Below are 10,365 nucleotides of genomic sequence, written 5' to 3'. Positions count from 1 at the left end.
GACCCCGATGATCTTTTCAGCTGACCTCACTATCTGGTTCAGGGTCTTGCGATCCGAGATGATGCAACTTCCGTACCAGACAGTAATGCAGCTGCTTAGGATGCTCTCAATACAAACCCTGTAGAATGTGATGAGGACAAGGCGTGGGAGATGGACTATCCTCAGCCTTCGCAGAAAGTAGAGACGCTGCTGGGCTTTCTTTGCTATTGAGCTGGTGTTGAGGGACCAGGCGAGATTCTCCGCCAGGCGAATACCAAAAAAAATGGTGCTTTTAACGATCTCTACCAAGGAGCCTTTGATGTTCAACGGGGAGTGATCGTTCTATGCCCTCCTGAAATCAACAACCATCTATTTTGTTTTGTTCACATTCAGAGATAGGTTGTTGGCTTTGCACCAGTATGTTAGCCTCTGCACCTCCCCTCTGTATGCTGACTCATCCTTCTTGCTGATGAGACCCACCACGATCGAGTCATCGGCAAACTTGATGATGTGGTTCGAGCTGTGTGTTGCAGCACAGTCATGGGTCAGCAGAGTGAACAGCAGTGGACTGACTACAGAGCCCTGGGGACCCTTCGTGCTCGGTGTGATGGTGCTGGAGATGCTGCTCCCAATCCGGACTGACTGAGGTCTCCCAGTCAGGAAGTCTAGTATCCAGATGCCAGTAACTTAGTTAGATACTAAGTTCAACCGTAGGAGCTGTAGGGTTGTGACCTCAGGGTTACTACCCATAGCACGTGCTAGTGAGTCTTGATCTAAGAAGATTATACTGTTTAATACTTGGCTATGGAATTGGTGTAGGAAAGAGGGAATACGATTTTTGTTGGATTATTGGGTCTCCTTCAGAGAGGGTGCGACCTGTATAGAATGGACCGTTTGCATTTGAACTGGAGGCGAACTAATATCCTAGCGGGAAGATTCGTTTATGCTGCACGGTGGGATTTAATCCAGAGTTGAAGGGGAATGGGAACCAGAGTCCCAGAGCTGTTATTGGAGAGGTTGTGGAGGCAGATATTTGTAAGACCTCAGGCAATGTTAGTAATCAGAAAGGTGAGCATGATCAAAAGATGAGTTGTACACAGACCACCAACCTGTACTAAGCGTGTTTTTCACAAAATACAACGGGAGATTGAAAATGGATGCCAAAGGGGCAATATGACAATGGTCATGGAGGAGCTCAATATGCAGGTAGATTGGGAAAATCAAGCTGGTGCTGGATTACAGAAGTGGGTATACCTAAACTGCCTATAACTGGCTTTTCAGGACAGCCTGTCGTTGAACCCGCTAGAGTATCAGTTATTCTAGATTGGGTGTTGTGCAATGAACCAGAAAATTGATTAGACAGCTTCAGGTAATAAAACGCTCAGGGGAGAGTGGGAATAATATGCCGGAATACACCCTTTGTCTATTTTAAGTAGGAGAAGCTAAAATCGGATGTATCAATATTACTGTGAAGTGAAGCGAATTACCGAGGCATGAGGGAGACAGACAGACAGACAGACAGACATACTTTATTAATCCCGAGGTAAATTGGGTTTCATTACAGCCGCACCAAGAATAGTGAAGAAATATAGTAATATAAAAACATAAATAATTAAATAATAATGTTAATCATGCCAAGTGGAAATAAGTCCAGGACCAGCCTATTGGCTCAGGGTGTCTGACGCTCCGAGGGAGGAGTTGTAAAGTTTGATGGCCATAGTTAGGAATGACTTCCTATGACGCTCAGTGTTACATCTCGTTGGAATGAGTCTCTGGCTGGATGTACCCCTGTGCCTAACCAGTACATTATAGAGTGGATGGGAGTCATTGTCCAAGATGGCATGCAACTTGGACAGCATCCTCTTTTCAGACACCACCGTCAGAGAGTCCAGTTCCATCCCTACAACATCACTGGCCTTACGAATGAGTTGATTGAGAAAAAAAAACATTAGCAGGGATGACGGCTGGAATTTCTGGAAGCACTTTGGAAGGCACACGCTATATACATTTCAAAGGGAAAGAACTTTTCTAATTGAAAGATGACACAACCATGGTTAGCAAGGGAAGACAAAACCAACATAAGAGCCAAAGATAGGGCATAAAATAGAGCACAAATTAATGGGAAGTTAGAGGATTCAGAAACGTGAAAACTAACAGAAGGCAAATGAAAGGTCATTAAGAATGCAAAGATGGAATACGAAAGTAAGCTTAGCCGATAATATTAAAGGGGATAGCAAAAGTTTCTTCAGGTACATAAAATGTAAAGGAGAGGCGAAAATGAAGATTGGATCACTGGAAAACGATGCTGGAGATACAGTCATGGTGGACAACGAAATAGGGGACGAAACTAATCTGTATTTTACATCAGTCTTCACTGTGGAAGACAGTAGTAGTATGCTGGAAGTTCCAGTTGGCGGGGGATAAACTCTATGAATTTAGCATAACTAGAGAGAAGATTCTTGGAAAACTGAAAGGTCGGAAGTCAACTGGACCAGATGGTGTACACTCCTGAGTTCAGAACAATGTGGCTAAAGAGATCGTGGAGGCAACAGTAATGATCTTTCAAGAGTCACTGGATTTGGGAATGGTTTTGGAAGACTGGAAAATTGCAAATGTTACTACAAGAATTGAGAGAGACAGAAAAAAAAACTATACTAAACTACTTAACTATACTAAAATACTATAGGCCAGTTAGTCTGACATCGTTTTTTAGGAAGATGGTGGAGTTGATTATTACTGATGAGGTCTCAGCGTACCTGGAGTCTCATTATAACATGATTTCCTCAAGGGAAAATCCTGCCTGTCAAACCTTTGGAATTATTTGATTACGTAACAAACAGGATGGTGAAAGGAGAATCGGTTGAGGTTGTCTACTTTGACAAGGTGCCACACAGGAGGTTGCATCATAAACTACGAGCTCATACTGCTACGGAAAGATTCCAGTATGGATAAATACGTAGTTGCCTGGCAGGAGGAATAATCCTTTTTGACTGGCTGCCATTGATAAGTGGTGTTCCATAGGGGTCTGTGTTGGAACCGATACATTTTATGTATTCTGCTAATGACATGGATGATGAAATTGATGGGCATGTTGCAAACTTATTAGAAGGTGTGAAGATAACTGGAGGGGCAGGTAGTTTTGTGGATGTAGAGAGGTTACAGAAGGACCTTGTTATGTCAGGAGAACGGGCAAACAAATGGCGGATCGAATACAGTATTAGGAAGTGTATAGTTTTGAACTTTGGCATAAGACATGAAGGCCTTGACTATTTTCTAAATGGAGAGAAAATACAAGAAACTGAAAAGCAAAGATACTTGGGAGACACGATTCACCAAAGTTAACATGCAGGCTGAGGCTGTGGTGAGGAATGCAAATGCAATGTTAGTATTCATTTGAAGAGGACTAGAATATAAAAGTAACAATATAATGTTAAAACTTTATAAAGCACTGATTATACCTCAGATGAAGTATTGGGGGCTGGTTTGGGCTCCTTGTCTTATAAAGGATGAGCTAAAACTAAAGTGGGCTTAGAGGAGGTTCAATAGGATGATTCAAGTTTTGAATGGCTTGACATATGAAGATGACTGATGGTTCTAGCCTCATTTTATAATTCATTCTTGGAATGTTGTCAAGGCTGGAATTTATTATTCATCTCTTATCACCATTTCTTCACCTTCTGGAATCACTGTGAAATACTTCTTTTTTAGATGACGATTTCATAGATTTGGACCCAGCCGTATTAACGGAAAGGAGTCATGTTTCCACAAGATGATGTGAACCTGAAAAGAAATCCAGATAATGTTGGCGTTCACAGTAAATGGAGACAATTTCCCTTGTTATCTGCTGGAGTTCAGGGGTTTGGGGGTGCTAGAGATCTAACGGGCCCTATTATAGAGGACTTTATCCTGTCCGTGTTTACCTCTTGAGTTTATTGGTGCAGCACCAATCTAGGGATGTGGAAACTCCTGAATCTTGTCCCCATCTACTGACCTGCAGATGATGAAAGCGGTGTGATGAACTGCGAAACGTTGTCCTCGTGGTAATGGTAGTAACAATGAATGTCACAATCAGGTTATCAAACTCTCCTTGGTCAGATTTTTTCCCCCATTTGCGTTGGACAGTCCTATATTTTGCCGTAAATTAGATGGAAACCTTCAAATATCCTCACTGGTTTGGTCAACAAGATAGACCTCCTAACTATGGATTTATGTACATCTGAGCAATTATTCTGAAGAGTAACATACCATTCTGCGCACACTCAGAATCGGAATGAGAATCAGAGTCAGGTTTATTATCACCGGTATATGACGTGAAATTTGTTAACTTAACAGCAGCAGTTCAATGCAATACATCATCTAGAAGAAAAAACCAAAATAATAATAATAATAATAATAATAATAATAATAATAATAATAATAATAATAATAAATCTATTACAATACACTAATATTGAATAGATTAAAAATCGTGCCAAAACAGAAATACTATATATTAACAAAGTGAGGTCGTGTCCAAGAGTTCAATGTCCATTTAGGAATCAGATGGCAGAGGGGAAGAAGCTGTCCTGAATCGCTGTGTGTACCTCTTACCTGATGGTAACAGTAAGTAAGCGACATGTCCTTGGTGCTGGATGTCCTTAGTAATGGACGTTGCCTTTCTGAGACCCCGCTCCTTGAAGATGCCCTGGGTACTTTGTAGGGTAGTACGCAAGATGGAGCAGACTAAATTTACAAAGCTATCCAGCTTCTTTTGGTATTGTGCAGTAACCATCCCCCCAATATCAGACAGTGATGCAGCCTGTCAGAATGGTCTCCACGGTACATCAATCGAAATTTTTGAGTGTATTTGTTGACATACCAAATCTCTTCAAACTCCTAACAAAGTATAGTCATTGTCTTGTCTTCTTTATAACTGCATCGATATATTGGGACCAGGAATTCTTTCTAAATCCTCTGCAGTCCCCGACTCTAAGCATAAATATCGATTTCAATCTCATTAAGGCACAAGCCGTCGTGCTTGCCCAAGTTTCATTTGCTGCAAAAAAAGTTGACAACGATCCAAGAACTCAAAGTCAGCCTTCCTCTCCCATCTATTTAGTCATTCAGTCCGTGATCAATCATCCATTACACTAGCACGCGGTTCCAACTGTAATGCAGAGATTAGCACATTTGAAATCCTGTTCCTTAAACGACTACAGAGCTTCCCAAACTTAGCTTGCACGATTTTGTCTCTTCAACCTACGTCATTGATACCTACATGCACCACCACTACAGCTGTCTGTTCAACTTCCGTCTTCAGAAAGCCTTGTGGTCACTCCGAGATATCCTTGACTTAAGCACCACTGAAGTAACATACCAACCTAGAGCCTCCATGGCCAGAGAAACCCTTATTTGCTCCTGCTGTGATATAATCCCTACCATCATCTCTCTCCTTGTTACGCGTTTGTTACATGCACCTACTGTGGACACTAACTGAGATTCATACACTGGTAAACACGAGGAAATCTGCAGATGCTGGAAATTCAAGCAACACACACAAAATGCTGGTGGAACGCAGCAGGTCAGGCAGCATCTATAGGGAGAGGCGCTGTCGACGTTTTGGGCCGAGTCCTGACGAACACACAACAGTGGGGCCAAGATGCAAAAACACTTAGCCACCGAAACCCAGTGGTCATGAAAGCCTGCACTTTGACCTCAACAGTAGCATGCAGATTTCGACAAAACATCTCCCAAAGTGACCACCTACTGCAAGAACCCTTAAGAGGAGGGAGAGGGAGAGAGAGAGAGAGAGAGAGAGAGAGAGAGAGAGAGAGAGAGAGAGAGAGAGAGAGAGGAGAGAGAGACGAGAGAGAGAGAGAGGAGAGAGAGAGAGAGGAGAGAGAGAGAGAGAGAGGAGAGAGAGAGAGAGAGAGAGAGACGTGCACAGTTAACTAAATAACCTCTTTCTAACCAGTCCCTGCTCACATTGTCCATCCCGTTTCAGGAGTGCGGTAGTTAACGTACAGAAAATTAATATCACATCATATTCTCCTCTGAATTTCGAAATGTAAATGCTTCTAACAAATTCACTACCACTGTCTGACAACGTGGGGCAGTCAATTCCAGACCTCAGTCCTGACGTTGTATCGAGACTGAAAGTACAGAAAGTAAGGTTATTGCGGAATTCAAGCATTTCACTTAGTCTGCAACGTTGGCGAGGTGCATCAAATGCATTCATGATCCACCTTCCGGATTCTAATTAGTGCACATATCAGGTGCTTCTCTTTGCATCTTGGAGATAAGAATCTGATCTCCAAGAAGGCGAATTATACCAGTAACTGAAAGAGAAATTAACATCCAGGTAGTGATGCTAATACAAATATGATAACAGTGGTGAACAGTAAAGTAATAAATTCAATTCAATTCAATCAAGAGCAGCTTGTATTCTGGTGTAGTAAGTAATGGTTACTCAGTACGATATGATTTATCCTTGACCTCAAATTGGACCTCGTTATGATCGTGTACCTCAACTTCTATCTGTGCTGCACTTCCTCTGTAACAAGCTACACTTTATATGCATTCCGTTACTTTACATTGTACGAACGCAACACAAAATGTAATGAATTAATCTGATTGAACAGTATGCTAAACAAGCTTTTCCTTGTTAATTGATGAAGGTTAACAACTTGAACTTATTTCAAATTCCCAGTTCAATTCAGCTTTTTGTCTCTCTCCTAATGTTTTCGGTCGCTGAGGGCAATACCATTTTCCAAAAGGCTGTGGACCTCTGAACATCCTGCACGGTACACATTATTTATGATAACGTGAGTAGCATTATACCGTTGTTTATTTAACTGTATTCCGGATATGTACTTTATGATAACTTGAGTATATGCAGAATACTTTTTTAAATTATCTGTAAGTATTCTTGGGTTAATATTATTTATGAGTTTGATTTAATACATGTTCAGTGTTTTGCACCTTGGTCCCAGAGGAACATTGTTTCGTTTATCAGCATACGTTTGAATGACAACAGACTTGAATTTGAACTTGATAAGGTGTTGTAAAACAGCAACTTAAAAAAAACCCCACAGTAGATAAAAGGAAGAAATGATAGATACAACGGAACAGAATTAATTTAGTCAGCACACACAAAATGCTGGAGGAATTCAGCAGGCCAGTCAGCAGCCATGGAAAAGAGTACCCTTCAACAGGATTGCAGAAAAAAAGACGAGGAGTCAGAGTTAGAAGGTGGGGAGGAGAGGGAGAAGCATACGGTGATAGATGAAACTGGGAGTGGGGAATGGTGAAGCAAAGAGCTGGGAAGCTGATTGGTAAAAGAGAGGTCGTGCTGAAGAATGGGGAATCTAATAGGACAGGGCAGAATGCCACGGAAGGAAGAAAAAAGGGTAGGAGCACCAGAGGGAGGCGATGAACAGGCAAGGAGATAAGGTGAGAGAGTGAAAGGGGGATGGGGGAGTAGAGAGGGGGAAGAGGAGCATTACCGGAATTTCGAGAAATCGCTGTTCATACCATCAGCTTGTAGGCTATAAAAGTATTGCTCCTCCAACCTGAGTATGACCTCATCGCGACAGTAGAGGGGACCATGGATTGACATGTGGGAATGGAAATGGGTAGTGGAATTAAAATGGGTGGTCACTGGGTGATCCTTTTTTTTCTGACTGACGGAGTTTTTGGTCTCGGCAAAGTGATCTCCCAATCTATGTCGGGTTTCACCAATGTGCAAGAGGCTACACCTAGAGCATTGGAGTATCAGAAAGAATAGATGACCATCAATAGACTCACAGGTGAAGTGTCGCCTCGTCTGGAAGGACTGTTTAGAGCCTAGAATGGAAGCGAGGGAGGAGATGTACTGACAAGTGAAGCACTTGTTCCGCTTGCAAGGTTAAGTGCCAAGAGTGATATCAGTGGTAAGAAATGAATGGGCAAGGGAACCGTGTAGGCAGCAAACCCTTCTAAAAGCAGAAAGCCTGTGTGTGTAAATGGGAGAGCTCTGCTTGGTGGTGCGATCCCGTTGGAGGTTGCAGGAGTTACAGAATTATGTAGTTGATATAGAGTCTGTTAGGATGGTAGGTGAGGACAAGAGGAACACTATCCTTGGTGGGGTGACGGGAAGATGAGGCGGAGGCAGACCTGCGTGAAGTGGAAGAGGTGCGCGTGAGGGCAGCGTTGATGGCGGATTAAGGAATGCCCCTTTCTTTGAAGAAGGGGGAAAGTCTCATTAGTACTGCAATGAAAAATGAAACACTACCGATCTGGTTTAAAAGTGGTTCATGATTATTTGTGAAGCAACAGCTTTACTCGAAGTGCTCCATGCACGGGATACTGAAAGATGTTTTCTGGTAAATTGATTTTAACCTGTTGAGCAGCAGAAAGGACTTGCACAGTAAATTAGGTGACAAATGATGGTAATCTAAGCATGAGAGTTGACATTCTGCAAGCATGTACAGCAGAGGAGAATTTAGACGTGATATATCTTACTGTTTATTCCCTTTATCCCCCATGCCTATCTGGCAGTAGGGATGACCCTGAAATAACAACTTTGCTAATCGGAAGCAAGGGACTACGGATGCCTTAAGGTTAAATTTCAAAACACAAATTTAATTAACAGTTCAGGCAGTGGCTGCGGAGGAATGAGAAAAATCATATGTACGCTCTTTGAATAGATGACTAGCTTATTGGAAGAACGTGAATGGAGATAAATTGTTCTTTTCTGGGTTGTAATTTTGGCGGTTAAATAGGCATTGTTGCGGTTTAGCTAATTATAATCTCACGTAAAATGTTCATCGGCTTCGTATTTCCTAGTTATATTTGCTGTCAATTTAAGTAGAAGCAAGAAAGAACATAGTGTGGATGTATGAATTTATAAGTGCACACATGCACTCTGCTAGAGGGCAAATATAGGACTTACAGTAACTTGATTTACGTACGTTGTCCTCTGCGTCGGAATCCACCAAAGCCTCCTGTGTGTGTAGAGCCGTCGACGTTTGGTAGAGGGCAGACAGGGTAAATCGGGGTATGGTGCTGGAACGTGAGGCAGGGACAGTCTGCTAGATAGAATGCCCTTGTTCTCTACTCGTGGTGACTTATCTTGCACGAAATGGACATTTTATTATGGCGATTGGCGACTCCACAAAGAGAGCACAATATGTTTTTCCCCAAAGAGCCCAATGATGCTTTTTTTATAGTGGATTTGAGGGTGATTAAAGGAATTTTCTCCATCTGCACGTACTTTCAGGCGTTAATGATGAATTTCGTGCAGCCTGAGATGTTTTGGGTGAGGAACTAAGTTTCTGCATGATGATCTGTAGAGTTTTTCCATGATACTGATCAATTCCGAGAACAAGAGTAAGGAGGCATACGACTTTAGGCCATAAGTCAATAAAGCATTAAAACATAGGGGTAGTTTCTTGGCCTATCGAACCAGCTCCGCAATTCAGTCATGGATGATTCATTTTGCGCTCAAACCCATTCTGAAGCCTTCTCCTTGTAACCTGTGTCGCTCTGACTGAGCAAAAGCCTTTCAATCTCTGCTTTAAATACACTCGAACACTTGGCTGGCGCAGCCGCCGATGGCAACGCATTCCACTTATTGAACAACGTCTAGCTAAAGACATATCTTCTCATCTTTGTTATAAATAGGCTTCTCACAATTCGGAGACTCTAATGCTAGCCCTAGACTTACCCAGTATAGGAAATATCCTGTACACAGATACGCTGTCGAAGTATTTTACTCGTGTTTGCTGGGCATCTCCCTGATAGACACCTTGTCTGTCAAGCGCTTCGAGAAGCCATGCAGCGCTTCCGCATTCTAGGGGAATTTAAGTGTATTTAAGGACACTGAGACCGACTTCTAGACAACCCTGGCAGTGGCAATGGCATACTTATGTCTAATATGTCAAACCCCCTGGGAGGTGTTAATGTTCCTGAGAGATAATGATCAGTAATTTGTTATTGCATATTACCGACTAAATTGGGAAGCAACCATTCTGATTAGGTGAATTCTTAAAACTATTATCATTGTTGAAGTTAACCGTTTTACCTGATCACGAGAGCTCTTACAGCAAGGACCCAATATGTAGGGTATGAAGTGGATGCTGAATGTCTAGTTTAAAATGTCAATAAATGTGAAAGTTATATTTTGAGATTTGTCAAGTCATTGTGAAGTACCCTGCTATTCTCGGATGCAAGTACGTCTCCCTCATATCTATCATTAATTTAATTGATTGGAGGCTGGATAATATGAACTGGTTTTAATGAAACTAAAGCTGTTGTATACCATTGTAGCTCATTAACTGTGGAGGATATAGCAGGAATGAAATCGGGTTTTATTCCGCTGCAACTCACTGATCAGAAATGAACTTCATCTTGAGGTCTACAATCTGG

The sequence above is a fragment of the Hemitrygon akajei genome, chromosome 2 (assembly GCF_048418815.1).
Source record: "Hemitrygon akajei chromosome 2, sHemAka1.3, whole genome shotgun sequence".
NCBI lineage: Eukaryota > Metazoa > Chordata > Chondrichthyes > Myliobatiformes > Dasyatidae > Hemitrygon > Hemitrygon akajei.
Note: the sequence above shows the minus strand (reverse complement) of the source record.